General features: G+C 44.3%; 1 non-coding gene across 1 annotated transcript; it reads right to left on the bottom strand.

Annotated features, from left to right (window-relative positions):
• Positions 1 to 7,391: 7,391 nt before the first annotated feature.
• On the bottom strand, positions 7,392 to 7,463 carry TRNAD-GUC (transfer RNA aspartic acid (anticodon GUC)). Its single transcript has one exon. It is a non-coding gene; the product is annotated as a tRNA-Asp (tRNA).
• Positions 7,464 to 16,595: the final 9,132 nt, after the last annotated feature.

The following is a 16,595-nucleotide window of genomic DNA, read 5'->3' as shown; positions in this document are numbered from 1 at the left end:
TGTGTGTGTGTGTGTGTGTGTGTGTGTGTGTGTGTGTGTGTGTGTGTGTGTGTGTGTGTGTGTGTGTGTGTGTGTGTGTGTGTGTGTGTGTGTGTGTGTGTGTGTGTGTGTGTGTGTGTGTGTGTGTGTGTGTGTGTGTGTGTGTGTGTGTGTGTGTGTGTGTGTGTGTGTGTGTGTGTGTGTGTGTGTGTGTGTGTGTGTGTGTGTGTGTGTGTGTGTGTGTGTGTGTGTGTGTGTGTGTGTGTGTGTGTGTGTGTGTGTGTGTGTGTGTGTGTGTGTGTGTGTGTGTGTGTGTGTGTGTGTGTGTGTGTGTGTGTGTGTGTGTGTGTGTGTGTGTGTGTGTGTGTGTGTGTGTGTGTGTGTGTGTGTGTGTGTGTGTGTGTGTGTGTGTGTGTGTGTGTGTGTGTGTGTGTGTGTGTGTGTGTGTGTGTGTGTGTGTGTGTGTGTGTGTGTGTGTGTGTGTGTGTGTGTGTGTGTGTGTGTGTGTGTGTGTGTGTGTGTGTGTGTGTGTGTGTGTGTGTGTGTGTGTGTGTGTGTGTGTGTGTGTGTGTGTGTGTGTGTGTGTGTGTGTGTGTGTGTGTGTGTGTGTGTGTGTGTGTGTGTGTGTGTGTGTGTGTAATTATTGCCTTTTGACCAGTATAGGTTTCGGATATATTCCTTTTTTTAGGTTTCGGTTATTCTCTCTCTCTCTCTCTCTCTCTCTCTCTCAGAAAGAAGAAGAGGAAAGAACAAAAAATGAGGATGGGTGGGGCGGGTCAAGGTTGATATGCGAACACAGGTGACACAAGCAGGTAGAAATTACGGCGCCTTGCATGATTAATGGTGACTGGACGTTGCTTGCGGGGATTTAGGGGATTTACCACCTCTCTCATTCAGAACCATCCCAGTAAAATCACCTCCCAAACCAATGACCCAGATGTACATACGTAGTCATACACGCACGGACGCATAGAGTCACCTACCCACAAGCGGAAGTGCTCATGTATATACTGTACGTGCATGCTGTTATGCCAGACTCAAAGATGTTTCCAAGGATATAAACACACACACACACACACACACACACACACACACACACACACACACACACACACACACACACAGTCCTTTTCTCACTCTTCACATTCTCATATTCTCCCTTTAAAAGAATATAATAATTTAGGCACTTTTCTTTCGCCTAACCTCCACACCCCCGTCCCCCTCCCACCTCTTATCTCTCTTTCATTCCCTCTCCCCTCTCACTCACCTATTACCCTCACGATATTTTGTCTTCTTAAACGTTTCCCTCTCTCTTTCCTTCACCCCTACTGACCTTCCTCTCTTTCTCAACCCTGCCTCTCTCACTCTCATCATCCTTCTAGTGTATTTGCCCTTTTTCCAATCCTCTCCCTTCACGCATATCTTTCTTCCTTACTGCATCATCTCCCTCCCTTCCTTTCTGTCAGACCCCACCTTTCATCTCTCTTTCATCCCTCCCGTCATGTCTCCTTCTTCTCTCCCCTCATCTTTCCTTCATCCCATTAGTCGCCCCCCTCCTTCTCCTTCGATCTCGATTTTCTTTCCTCGCTTACCCTCTTCCTCCCTGCTTCTTCCCCTTTTTATTCCCTGGCCCTGTCTGTCACTTCTCCCCTTCTCATTATCCCAACCAGAAAACTACCCAACCAGAAAACTACCACCCAATTAGTTTAACATCGGTGGTTTGCAAATTGCTTGAAACTATTATCAGAGACAAGTTTGTGAAACATTTAGAAACAAACAATCTCATAAAAGATTCGCAGCATGGTTTTCGTAATAATCGCTCTTGCCTCACGAATCTGCTTGACTTTTCAATGATATACTGAACATGTACGACGAGGCTAAATCTGTCGTGTGGTCTACCTCGGTTTTCAAAGTTCCACACAAAAGACTCCTTCAGAAGCTAAAGGCACATGGTTTCAGCGGCAGTGTTTTCAGGTGGGTAGAAGAATGGCTCACCGGACGAAAGCAAAGAATTGTAATAAATGGAATAGAGTCAGACTGGATAAACGTTACAAGTGGAGTACCGCAGAGTTCAGTGTTAGGTCCTATTCTTTTCTTAATATATGTAAATGATATTGACGAAGGATTGTGTTGTAAGATTTCAAAATTTGCTGATGATGCTAAAATAGGTAACAGAGCAGATACAGCACTGCAAAGGCAGGCAGTTCAGAGAGATCTTGATCAGCTGTTTAACTGGGCCCAAGTCTGGCAAATGGATTTCAATATTAATAAATGTAAGTGCTAAACATTGGCAGTAAAAATGTAAGAGCTAGTTATAGCATGAATAATGTTCAAGTTAATAGGGTAAACTATGAAAAAGACTTAGGAGTTATAATAACAAACGATTTGAAACCAAGCAAACAATGTACAGAAGCTGTGATACAAGCTAATAAATTGATTGGATTCATAGGTAGAGCATTTGAATATAAATCCAATAATATTGTCGTCACTTTGTATAATTCCTTAGTACGCCCGCACTTGGAGTATTACGTTCAGTTTTGGTCACCGTATTATAAAAAGGATATGGAAAAACTTGAAGAGTGCAACGAAGGATGACATAGATGATACCTAGATTGAGAAATAAACCATATGAGGAACGTTCAGTAGCCCTGAATCTCTGACCTTAACTAAACGGAGGATACGAGGAGATTTAATTCACGTATTCAAAATATTCAAAGAACATGATAACATGGCTGTCGATAAATACTTCAGAGTTGATCACTCGAATTATACTAGAGGCAATGGGCATAAAATAATTGGCAAATGATTCCAGTCGCATGAAGTTAAGCATTTCTTCTTCAATAGAGCTGCAAATATATGGAATAAATTGCCCTCCAACGTAGTAAATTGTAATGCAGTATAAACCCTTTAAGGTCGCCTGGATAAGTATTTGTCGTCTAACCCCCAGCTTAATATGTTTACTCCTGAATAAAACACTTGTGTATGTATAATTCTCTATTTTATTTTATTTTAGTTTTTTAGAGCCTGGTTCATTTTATTAAATGCAAATATAGTATATGCACAGACTAGGATATGCACGGATAGCCCTGAGTTAACGGTCACTACTCATACTTTCAACCTGTGATGGGCTGTGGATCACTGAGGGTCCTTGTTAGTTAAAGTGGCCACCATCGGGATATTTTTAAAGTAGCATGGGAAAGTTCCTAGTCTCAGTGGAATGAACGGAGCTGGGACCTGATTGACTGCTGCCTACCTTAATAGCGCCAGGCAAGGTTGCTGCACCACCCCTGAACATCCACACTGTGCACTGTGCAAATTCCACGCTGTGTCCGCAGATGCCCCGTTAACTCAGTGTACCCGTACATTGTGTCATGCATTAGTTATTTATTTATTCGATTATTCATTTCTTTACTACTTTCTCTTTCAGGTTATTCATGCTGGTAGCTTATAGATAATGTATTATAGAATGTAGCTTTTCCTTTTTAGTCTTTCGTATGAAATTTCCATGTCAGTTTTTCCATGCTGCATGGTGGTTTTTCTCACTCTTTCTTGCCAGTTTTAACTGGAGGGTTTGGAGGCGGGGGGAGCCTTCTTGCTTTACTATTCTTATCTCTCAGCACATAGAGTTAGATCCCATAGTCGTAGTCTACTCTGTAACAAACAGCCTCAAAAGGACCATAAGGTCTGTTGCTGTTTGCTTTCCTTTGTACTCCTTTGTACCCTTTTGTACTCTTTCCCTCCCCCTTCATCACTCTTGTCCTTTTCTATTCCCAGCCCTCCACTGCCTCCTCTCCACTTCTCTTTCACCCCATCATTCTCCTTACCCCCATCTACTGTATGCTCCTTATTCTCGCTGGGTAAGGAAGTTCCTTAACAACCCTTCCTTAGCATTTTACTTTTTTATCGGCTAGTTAATATCAATTTGTATATTATAACTCGCTGAGAGGCTGCCTTCGGCGGCCTCCGCTCGATGTCAAGTCACTTCCTACTTTCAGAAATGAGTCATAAGTCGGGAAACGGTGGCCCGATTGGACTGGAAATTGTTCTACTCTTCAAGTTAGAACATCTGAACGGTACTTTGCTCTAACAAAAATTTGCGTTACATTGGCCATTTTTGTTGTGTTACGGGAACCAACAAACCAACAAACATATGGAAATCGGATCATCATAATATGGATAATACTGTACCAATATACTATACAGTTTTAGGAGTATAAAGAGGGAGGAAGGAGAGGTGAGAGAGAGTGCAACAAACGCGTCACTTTTCTCTCTCGTCATGTTGGTAATTTCAACGCGGACCGAGGGCGAATCCATCCCCTCCTGTAAAAGTAATACTAAATTTGAAACAAAAGGCCAGTAATGAGTCATAACTAGGGAACCGGTTGCCCGATTGGATTGGAAATTGTTTTATTCTTCAAGTTAGAGCATTTTAACGGTACGTTGCTCTAACAAAAATTTGCGCTACATGCACCATTTTTGCTGTGTTACGGTAACAAACCAACAAACATTGAGAAGTCGGATTATTATAATAAAAGATGAGTATGATGGTATTCGACTTATTTATGTGACACAGAACACGATAGTAGGAAGTAATAAAGCAAAATAAATCGCTTAGGAAGAGGCGTTAAGGAGCTTCCTTAACCGATAAGAATACGGCCTATGACTCCTTTTACCCCCCCCCCACACTTCCTGTTCCTCCCAGTAAGAGAGGAAAACTGCAGTGTTACGGAAGATGTGTGTGATATTTCTTTATTTGTATATTTTCCCTACACTGCTGTTTGGTTGGTTCGGTGGCATGGGTTGTTTGGGGAACGGGAAAGGAAGGAAAAAAGAGGGGGTGAAGAAGGGAGGGGAGGGTTGGAAGAAGGAAAGAGGAGGAATATGATGGAAAGAAAGGAACTGGGGAAGGTAGGAAATGCATGAGATTATGGAAGTAGGGAAGAAGGAAAAGTAGGGGAGGAATGAAAAAGGGGACAGAAGAAAAGGGAAAAGAGGTGGGAGAGAGAGTGGAAAGATGAAGGGATTTAGGGGGAAGGGAGGACGAGGGAAACAGAAGGACCAATGAAGGAAGGGAGAGAATAAATGAGGTATATATGAAAGGCATCAGATGAAAGAAGGAAAGGGTAGTCAAAGAGGGAAGGAAAAGTAAAGAAGAAAACGAAAGGAAAGGGAGAGGGAGGGAAGGGTGAAAAAAATAATGAATGAAGGAGGGGAAAGTAGAAGTAAGAACAGGAATAGGAGTGGGAATGGGAAGAGTGAATATTGGAGGGCAAGGTTAGGTGTGAATGATGGAAGAGGGGGAGAAAAAGGGAGTGGGTGAAGGAGGGGGAACGGGGAGTGGGTGATGCGGGAGGGAGGAACGGATGAAAGAAGGGCAGAGTGTGGGCAGTGGGAAGGGAGGGAGAGATGGAGGAAGGGCGGGGAGTGAGCGATGGGGAGGAAGGGAGGGAGGGAGAATATGGAGTGGGTGATGGGGGTGGGAGGAAGGAAAGTGACGGAATGCTGGAGAAAAAAGGAGAAAAGTAATCGAGGAAAGAAAGGGAAAGAATTATGGAGGGCGGAATGGGAGACAAAAATTGAAGGAGGGAGAGAGGGAAGAAGATCATGAAAATAATGTGCACGTGAGGAGAGTGAGAGGAAGGGAGGAAATGGAAGAGGAAACATGAAATAAAGGGGAGGAAGAATGAAGGGATGAAGAAAAGGCAGAAAATAATGGAAGATGAGAGGGAGGGAAGGTGGAGAATGATGGAGGGAGGGAGGGCGGAAAAAGACTAATTAATGAAGAAAAGGAGGGGGGAAGGAGAATGGATGAGGGAGGAAGGAAAGGAGGAAGAAAAAAAGAGGATTATGAAAGGGGGAGAGAGAGGTAAGGGAGAGAATAATGCAGGGAGGAAGGGTGGGGTGGGAGAGATGGAGTAGTGAAAAGAGAAAGGAGAAATAAAAAAAATTAAGGTAAAATGGAGAATGTGTAAAAGGAAAGAATAAATCTGTGGTATGTGTGTTGACTGCCAGTTCGTCTTTACTATATTCTCATTATCCTCATTTAGTCTTCTCTCTTCCTCTGCGTTAGTAATTTCTCAACCCTTCCGTATATTCATCCTTCCCCACTTCCTCCTCTTTCTCTCCCTCCCTGCGTTGTTCCTCCTTCTCCTTCTCGCTATTTCCTCCCAACATCATTTCTTCTCTTCTCTCTCTATTGTCCTTGTTTATCTCACCTCTCTCCTCCTTTTTTATTCGTTTTACCTCCTCCCCTTCCTCCCTCTCTCTCTCTCTCTCTCTCTCTCTCGTGTGTGTGTGTGTGTGTGTGTGTGTGTGTGTGTGTGTGTGTGTGTGTGTGTGTGTGTGTGTGTGTGTGTGTGTGTGTGTGTGTGTGTGTGTGTGTGTGTGTGTGTGTGTGTGTGTGTGTGTGTGTGTGTGTGTGTGTGTGTGTGTGTGTGTGTGTGTGTGTGTGTGTGTGTGTGTGTGTGTGTGTGTGTGTGTGTGTGTGTGTGTGTGTGTGTGTGTGTGTGTGTGTGTGTGTGTGTGTGTGTGTGTGTGTGTGTGTGTGTGTGTGTGTGTGTGTGTGTGTGTGTGTGTGTGTGTGTGTGTGTGTGTGTGTGTGTGTGTGTGTGTGTGTGTGTGTGTGTGTGTGTGTGTGTGTGTGTGTGTGTGTGTGTGTGTGTGTGTGTGTGTGTGTGTGTGTGTGTGTGTGTGTGTGTGTGTGTGTGTGTGTGTGTGTGTGTGTGTGTGTGTGTGTGTGTGTGTGTGTGTGTGTGTGTGTGTGTGTGTGTGTGTGTGTGTGTGTGTGTGTGTGTGTGTGTGTGTGTGTGTGTGTGTGTGTGTGTGTGTGTGTGTGTGTGTGCGTGTGTTTTAGTGTACAGGCAGCCAGACTTGAATGAAAACTTGATCCTGGGTATTGATAGAGTGCATGGTATATGATGGCATGCAGAGTAAATCACAGGAGTGTATGAAGGGGTCAGCAGTAGGCTAAATGAGTTGTGAGAATGTGTGACGGTCGTGGGCGCATAGTAAATGATGGAGTTTGATGTGTATGACGAAATGCTTGATGGTGGAAAATATGTACTGCTGTAAATGCAAGATGATGGTGGGTGGGGCTGCAGTGTGTAAATGTGGGTTTAGTGTGAGGCGACGAGTACGGGAAGAAAATCGAGTGTACAATGAATCCTAAAGTTTGTGAATGATAAACTGGTATTGAATGCAGGAAGAGAGTGCGTGAAGCGATGAATGGGGTGCAAACGCTTACTAAAAGCGCAAGTGTTCGTCGTTTCGTTTCGTTTCAAGATTTCCTCCACCTATAGTGGAGGCCGGGCCATACATTAGCCCGGTCGGTGGGGGTGAGCTTTGACATGAAGGGGGAAGATACCGTAGGCCGTGTGCGCGGGGCGGACGTGCCGCCCTGCTAAAAATTGGTCCTCCCCGGCGGGGAATCGAACCCCGGTCTCCCGCGTGACAGGCGGGGATACTAACCACTATACTACCGAGGACTGTGCGAGTATGTGAAGTAAAGTAGGGTGGAGGTGAGGTATTAGGTGAGCCAAGATGATCCAAAATTTGTATTGCTTACGAGATTAAAGTACGAGAGAGAGAGAGAGAGAGAGAGAGAGAGAGAGAGAGAGTGGTGGGGGGGGGGGGCCGGGTGAATGATATGCTGAAAGGAATAAGGTGCTGAGTACGAAGGTGAGTGTTGGAGGGAGTGCCAAGTGACAAAGCCCTTGCTAGATATAGCCCTTGAAGTGACTCCCCAAGACGAGGAGGTTAGGTAAGGTGGAGGGTGGGGGCTGCGAACCCACCTTCCAAGAGGTGCCTTCAAGGTCAAATATACAACAGCAGGTGGATAGGTAAGATTGGCAACAGGCAGAGATACAGGTAGTTTGGTATAAGGCAAAGGGACAAACAGGCATGAAGGCATGCAGGGACAAGAGAGACAAAAGGCAGGCAGGGAAGGTGGTGCTCAGACAGGTAGCATAGTGATCAACTAAACCACAGGTACACAGTAAGATGAAGAGACGGAGGGAAGCTGGGGCTCAGGAAGGAACAGAGACAGATAGAGAGGGAGGGAACATGCAGGTAAGCAGGCAGGTATTGGGCTGGCTAGGAGACAAGCAGGGAAGGTGATGGAAAAATGAAGGTAGCCTAGGTAGCAGGAAAAAGACAGAAAAAAGAGGCAAGCAGGCAGAAAGACAGAAGACAGAAAAACAGACAAAAAAGTACGAAGGCAAAAGATATATAGGAAAAAAAAAACAGCCAGAGAGATAGGCAGAAGACAAGCAGGCACGCAAGCATAAGGTGTGTGTGTGTGTGTGTGTGTGTGTGTGTGTGTGTGTGTGTGTGTGAAGCGAGGAGCAGGATGAGAGTGGCAGATACAGGATCTTGAGAGAGCGGTTGAGAGGGAGGCATAAGGAGAGGCTGGGAGGAGGGAGGAGGTAGGGGACAAGGAGCAAGTGAAATAGTTGGCTGAGAGAGAGAGAGAGAGAGAGAGAGAGAGAGAGAGATGCATAAACAGTAAAGTTAGTTCATATCTTCATCTGTGAAGGAGGTGTGTATGGTGAGGAATAAAATTGTTTACACAGGTGGGGGGGATAAGGTGTGTGTGGTGAGGAATAAAATTGTTTACACAGGTGGGGGGATAAGGTGTGTGTTGTTGGGGGAGAGGGTGCGTGGCCAAAGGTGGATCTGAGTGGATGTAGGCTTTGTTTTATTTTACTTATTTTATTTTGTTCCTCTCTTCTACAGGATCTAAGGCTGGGAGTCATCCACGAGGGGAGGGTAGAGAATGCTGGAGGTCTATTGGTGGAGGGACTGGATGATAAAGGGGGTTTGTGGTAGTGGAGGCTTGGCAGAGTGGCCACAGTGGGAGGGGGCTAAGTGGAGGGGTAACAGTGGGAAAGGGGGGGCGGGGATGGAGAGGGAAACCGAGGGAGGGGGCGGAGTGAAGGCAGCGCCTACTCTATGGCGCTGAGTGGAGGAGGTGATCATGGTGGAGGTGGGAGGGATGGGGTAGCTGAGGGAGAAGACACTTATGGAAGGGGGGACAGTGGAAGGAGGCAGATGGGAGAGGGAGGAGGGGTGCAGAGGGTGATGGATGGAGGGCAGGGTTGGCTTTGGTGCAACCGAGGAACTAGAGGAGGGGAGGTGGTGGAGGGGGGGGAGGTAGGAGGAGGAAGAAGTGACCGGGTGGAGGCCGTTCTGGAGAGGGAGGGTGATCGTTGCGTGTAGCATGTCAATGCAGTGGTCGTGGCAGCGCACTGATTGAAACTTAATCTGATTCTGGCATAAGGATCGATGAGGCAGTGGAAGGAGGATGGGGCTAGGATTACCGCCAGATAATTTGAAGTCCTTCAGTCCGGTGCAATATTTTTATATAATTATTGCTATTTACAGAATATTTATTCTGTAGAGGAGAGACTTTGCTCACTGAATGGTTAGATATAGTCTTCGTTAACCCGTTCATTACGATCCATCCTTCATAATTAGAATGAAACTCACATAATGGTATCAAAATTTTGAAGAAAAGCGTCACTAAATTGAAGAGGCTAATCAGCTTAGGAGAAAACTTGTATTGAAGGGATTAACCCATATGGAACTGAATAAAACTGCATGACGGAAGGAAGGATAAAAGATCTGAACGAAGCCCTTCTGTGAAGGTGTGTGATTTCTGATGCTGTCACCTTGCCGGTATCAAATTTATATGCAGACAAATTTCATAGTTTTATATTCTTTTAAGCTTTGTGGATTGTGTTTTTACTATCATGGGGGAAAAATTCCTATAATATTCTCCAGAACCCACCGCAGCTTACAAATGCATACACATATAGGTGATCCACTGTGACAAGCGGAAGTGTTGGGTGGAAGAAAAACACAGGCTAGAGCTTGATTTTTTAATTTTCTCTAACGTTTCGAGCTTCACATAATCCATCATCGGAGATGCTGAACTTGAAGTGATGGAGTCGAGACATTTATTCTCCTGGAAATTACCTCCCTCTTCTCGTGTCGTAACCTGCTTCTAGGAAAATTCCATCGTCCTACCCAGCCCATGATTGCAACATTAGTGCTATCCTTGTTGTGTATATACATAGGCTGAAAAAATTCCCCCCCCCCCTCCATGTATACTTACATTTTTTTTACACAGATATAAGCTGCTTCCAACTTTTTTTTTATTTGTTTATTTAAATCTTTCTTAATGACTGAAACCTCTTCCCATTTAGGCAAATGAATGTGCTGATCAATGTGCAACACTAGGGAATTAGATACTCAGTGACACCGTACAGTAAATCTGCTTCGTGTTCTGCCATCTTTGTATCCATTTTTCGTCCTTTTACTCCCATGTACGTTTTCGTGCATCCACTGTACGGTATGCTGTACGAGTATACTGTACTGTTCTCATTTTTACTTTCTTTCACTTTCTTTCAGACTGTTTTTCCTATTTTACGCCCTGAGGATGCCATGATGCTAAGGCCTGCTTTATGTACTCGTAAACACTTGATAAATACCGAAGCTTTGGCTGAGTTAGGAACATACATATCTTGTACTGTTATCGTTTGATCGAACATTAGCATTATCTTTTTTCATGTCAGTCATATAATTTGCCTTCCGTTTTAGTTTTAGCAACATGCCTACCGGATAGCATAACTTCCTAAAGGCTTCTGTTATGAATCTTATCCCATTCTCTATGAACTCATCACTGTAAATTCTGTATGCTCTTGGGAAAATCCTACAACAACTCCAGACTTGGTCCTTTGGTTGTGGGCAGAAAGGTAGTGGATAGTCATCTTTTTTGGTTGGTTTATGGTACAGTACATAGGGTATTTAGCTCCCCTGTTTGTTCTCCGTTTTATGTATCTAAGAATATGATTTTTTTCTTTCTCTTCTTCTACTGTGAACAGTATGTCATCATTCACCCGGATTCATTTTGTCGTCAGTCATTGAGGGTCAGTTGAGCTGGGAGCATCACCAAGTGGCCTAAGTACATCGTGTTGGTGAGCCCCTGCTGTTTGTGATCCTAGTGATAACAGGCATCGAAGATCGTTAGAATTTCCATATTTACTCGGTCACAACTACCGTCAAATTTACATACGCAGGATTATGTAGTACAATCATACATTGCAATCAGACCAGTATAAGTGTGTCTTGTGAGCGTGCGACGAGCGAGCGAGCGAGTGAGCGTTTGTACATACACCTATCATCATAATGTCATCTTGTGTAAACTTTCAACATTCTGGTGAGGTAGCTGAACAATAACAGAGGAATAATTGAACTAAAATATTTATACTTTCTCACTTTTTCTCTCTGGATTTCATATAGCTAGGCGCTGTAGCATTTATCACACGCACAATGTTAAGTTCTCTGCTCCTGACTTGCCGTGTCAACGAACTGTGTCGGTAAACACTTGGCTATTGATCGAATGATAAAAACCCAGATAAGGGGCGATTACCCTTGCTGATTTCATCCCCTAAACGTGGAAAAAACGTTCATTATGAGCGTAGTGTTCGATATTTAATTGTTGGAATTCATGCAAGAAAACATAGTGTTACAACAGGAAATCTTTTTAAATTCGCCTTCATAGTGGAGCATGTCAGTTGAAGCCCTCGATACTTTCCCATGGAAAACTGGGATTCCATGGGGTTTCTTTGTCTTATGGGTAAATATATAGCTAAAACCAATATTTACTGAATCTATCTACTGTCTGCTGAAAAAAAATCATCTCCATCTCACATAACGGAAAAGATATTAGCCTCTGAAAGCCATCGCGGTCGGGCCTTGTCGTGTTGGGCCGCCAATTTCTCAGCTGAACCAAATCTTCACTTCGCTCGCTGCTCTCACTTGTTCGTAATACTTACCTAGAGGTGAATGCTTGAAGTCTGGTGAGATACTGATAAACTTGACTAATCTTGACTCTTCGTGTGAAGGGGATTAATTCTTTCTGGCTGATGTCAAGTGTTGCTAGTGGTCCGACTAGACTGTTCTGGTTCGTACTCAGACAGTTTCAGTGTCTGTCTAAGTGCACAATATGACCTGCACAGTCTGGCAATGTGCCTCATTCTAGCAGGATGAAATTCTTAAGTGTTAGTCTGACCAAGTGGCTAGATGACGTCTCCTCTTTCTTATGAGCAGCTCAGCTTCGGTGTGATGTCTGCTCGAACCTTAAGGATAACAAAAAACAAGAAATGCATCTGTAAGAGTTGAAGCAAATTGTTGTTGTGCATTACCATGTCTCTTGGTGCAAACAACTCACTCCAGCCGTGCACACCATGAAGCCCAGCATCTATACACAACAGCAGGCGTGCTAGTCAGCTTACGCGGGTGATGATGCTAGAGAGGGACACGTTCACGCGATGAAACTGATATAACCAAGCGGTTTCACTGGCCTGTTAAACAAACGTCCCTCAGCTTCCTCCCTCTCCTTCGATGGGAGGATGGTGGACTGCAGAAGGGCAACTTTAGTCTGCATTCCACTGGGTTCATGTTTCAAATAAACCTGGGGTCGCACCAATAACAATGTGGGTGGATGGACAGCTAAATTTATGCAAGGGTAAAAATCCATAATCTAAAATTCTGACTCCAGCCATTACTGTCATCATCACCACCACTTAACCCTTTCACCTCGATTATTTTTTTGCTGCAACCAGGAGATTGTATTCAGCTAACTAGACACTTTTCGTTATGGAACATTCGTGGACATAACTTTCATTATCCCGTTGACTGCTGGAGATCCTAAGTTTATAATATCTTTGGGTGGAATTTTTGTTACAAAATGAAAGATACACCATGGTTTTGAAGGGAATAATGCTCCCAGTTCCCTTCTCATTTTCATACGACCGTTCACTCCCCAAACTGCGACACCGGTACTTCACCTTTCTCACCCCCTCACCTGCCTTCCACCCTCACCTGCTTCACGCCTCACCTACTTCAACCCCTAACCTTTCTCAGCCCCTCACCTGCCTCATCCCTCACCTTTCTCAGCCTCTCAGCTGCCTCGCCCTTCGTTTGCCTCACTCCTCACATGCTTCCCCCCCCTCACCTGCCTTTCACCCTCACCTGCCTCCGCTCTCTCCTGCCTCACCTCCTTCACCTGTCTCACCCCCTCACCCCTCGCCTACCTCACCCCTCAACCTGCCTTACTCCTCACCTGCCTGACTCCTCAACCAGACTCACCCCTCGACCTGTCTCAGTCTTCACCTGCCCCACTCCTCACCTGCCTCGCTCCTCACCTGCCTCACCCCTCATGTATCATATTGCACTAAACTCATACCATCATTTTTATCGTGATTTTTTGCAGTAATTCCTTGTTTTTTCCGAAAGTTACGACCTCATAAATATTTAGAAATCATCGCCGCCTAAAAAAAAAAAAAAAAAAAAAAAGGTGTGCTGTAAGACTTTTATGGAATTTTTGACTTTTTAAGCGAAGTTAAAACGAAAAAAAAAAAAATGATACCGGTAGTTGTATTTTGACACTGTGAAAGAATATGCGTGAAGATTTTTTAATTACTTTGATAAAACTTTAGTCCAGTATGAACATCACTTTTATGTTTGCATTAGATGTACAAAATATGCTTTAAGATAATACGTGGTTTTGTTATTTAATATTTTGAAGGTACAGACTACCAAGAACTACATTATACTATTATGACTCAAGTTCTGCTTGAAGTGAAGTGAGAAAACTATTGACAAATTTAGTACTTTAATTCATTTTTTCCCAGGGAATCATCTGATAAAAATTGAGTAGGGCGTAAAATAATATCAGTCAAGAACAGCTTTTCCTAATTCCACTCTAACCCCAGCATCACCCTCACCCTAATTCCTCTTTCTCTTATATTTCATTCATTCCAACACCCCACTCATCCCAACACGCACTGAGCATCCACACACGATCAGCTGAGCACAGTTGATTGGATGAGCTCTTTATTGTTACTGCTGAGCTGCTCCACGCCGTATTTTCTACGCAAAGGAGGATCTTAAAAGCTCATCGAAGAAAAAACCAGTGTGAGGCAGTAACATGTTTGACTCCTGACGGAGCTCCACCATTACTTCCACTTTCCACAAAATATTCTTGCACATTCTCTCGACGTACTCATTCCAAAATTCCACCGAGTTAAGAAGCTATATAAAGGCATCGTGTAAAATAGCGTTATACATCATGTATTTTCTTGGCTGATTCCCTCTCCCCATCCATTTTGCTACTATAAGCTCACCCTTTATTCCTTAACGCTAAAACTGCGCGCGTCTGCACGCATGTGTGTGTGTGTGTGTGTGTGTGTGTGTGTGTGTGTGTGTGTGTGTGTGTGTGTGTGTGTGTGTGTGTGTGTGTGTGTGTGTGTGTGTGTGTGTGTGTGTGTGTGTGTGTGTGTGTGTGTGTGTGTGTGTGTGTGTGTGTGTGTGTGTGTGTGTGTGTGTGTGAGAGAGAGAGAGAGAGCGAGAGCGAGAGAATATTCAAGGTGGTGCTGGTGATAAAGGTATTGAGCGAGCACAGTGACATGTGACTGCTGATGGTGTAATTAATTCCTTATTGCTATTGTGGTCATGACGCTGGTGGTAGTGTAGTGGTGGTGGACAGTGAAATATTGTGCCACTAAGGGTAACAGCAGTAGCAGTGGAATAATTGTAGTGGTAGTGGGTGATGGTAGTACTAGTGGGCTTGGTAGTGGCTGTTTACAGTAAATAAATGTAGCGGTGAGAGTGGTGGTAGGACTTGTGTTAATTGTGGGTGTAGTTGTAGTTGTTGTAGTGGTAAGGGGTGTGTCTTAAAGTAGTGGCAGTAATGTAGTCGTGATCGTCTTATTATTACTATTATTATTATTATTATTATTATCCGTAATAGTAGTAGTAGTAGTAATAGTAGTAGTAGTAAGAGGAGGAGGAGATGGAGGAGCAGTAATAGTAGTAATAGTTGTAGTAGTAGTAGTAGTATGTGATAACAGTAGTAATGATCATAACTCTGGTAACGATTTTAGTGATGTCTGAAAGGTTGGTAAGTGAATATGAGATGGCATTATTGATTATTGTAGGGGAACATGAAAGAGTGTAATTGTAAATGTGTACAAAGGGAAGGGTGATGCCCCGGAAAGTGGAAATTACAGAGGTATAAAGCTTTTAGATCAGATAATGAAGGTAATGGAGAGAATTCTGGAAGGTATGATTAGAGAAAGCGTGAATATTGTTGAGATTCAGTTTGGGTTATGCCAGGCAGGGGAACCACTGATACCACATTCATTGTTCGACAACTTCAGGAAAAATATATTGAGAAGAAAAGGATCTGTAAGTTGTTTTTGTTGATTTGGAAAAGGCCTTTGACAGAGTGCCTAGAGAGGTGGTGAAGTGGGCAATGAGATAGCTTGGGTAGAAGGAGTGGCTGGTTAGGGTGGTTATGGCCATGTATGTGGGTGCTCGCACCCAGGTAAGAGTGAATGGAGATTTGAATCATGAGTTTTCCGTGAATGTTGGTATGCATCAGGGGTCAGGTTGAGTCCCATGTTGTTTATCATGGTACTTGAAGCCCTCTCACGTGACTTCAGAAACGGACTCCCGTGGGAGATGTATGCTGATGATTTGGTGTCGACTGCAGAGAATGAAAAGGAGGCTGAGGAAATGTTTAGGAAGTGGAGAGATGGTATGGGACACAAGGGCTTAAGGGTAAATGCAAATAAAACATAAGTGATGATATCCAGGGTTGGTGGCAGAACAGTCAAAGAAGAGGGAGAGTGGCCATGTGCAGTTTGCCACAAGGGCGTGGGAAGTAATTCGATCTTGTGCAGTGTTTGTGATAAATGGGTGCACAAGAGATGTTGTGGTATTGGACGTAAGACTGCGAGATAATGCTGATTTTATATGTGCGGTGTGTCGGGGAGAGCAGGTGGAGATTGTCAGGCGTGAAAGGATTGAACTTACTGGTGAGTGTCTTGGGTGTGCGGAAGAGTTTTGTTATTTGGGAGACATGTTATGTGCTGGAGGTGGGGCTGGAGCTAGCTCTGTGGCCAGGGTGAGAAGTGGTTGGAAGAAATTCAGAGAGCTGTTGCCTCTTTTGACACTGAGAGGACTCTCCCTACGTGCTAAAGGGTCTTTGTATCAGCTTGTGTTAGGAGTGTGATGCTGTATGGTAGTGAGACCTGGGCAGTAAAGGAAGAGGATATTCGCAGGCTCAAACGTACAGAAATGACAATGATTAGGTGGATGTGCATTGCGTCCCTGCGTGCAAGGCCTGGGGGCGCTTGGTTTACCATGGAAGAGTTGAGAGGTAGGATGGGACTGGAGTGTGTTGGTGTTGTGATGAGGAGAGGTAGATTGAGATGGTTTGGGCATGTGGAGAGGATGGGGGATGAGAATTGGGTGCAGGAGGTGAGAAGTGTTAATATTGGGGGTGGGGTTGCGAGGGGTAGACCGAGAAAGACGTGGGGTGAGGTCATTAAGTGTGACCTCAGGGTTAAGGGACTGAACAGGGAGGCTGCCATGGATCGTGCAGCATGGAGAGCCGCCATTAGGTGACCAAGGCCGGTACATGCAAGCATGTTGGAGCCTTCAAAAACGAAACGAAACGAAACGAAACGAACATGAAAGAGGCCTGTGAAGAAAGGGGGATGTGTCGTGGGAAAAGGGATCATTACTGTGTAGGCCAACCCTCACAG

Source organism: Coenobita brevimanus, chromosome 80 (genome assembly GCF_032717465.1).
Source record: "Coenobita brevimanus isolate Jiangsu-jjx chromosome 80, ASM3271746v2, whole genome shotgun sequence".
Taxonomy (NCBI): Eukaryota; Metazoa; Arthropoda; class Malacostraca; order Decapoda; family Coenobitidae; genus Coenobita; species Coenobita brevimanus.
Note: the sequence above shows the minus strand (reverse complement) of the source record. Positions and strands in the feature narration are given on the sequence as shown.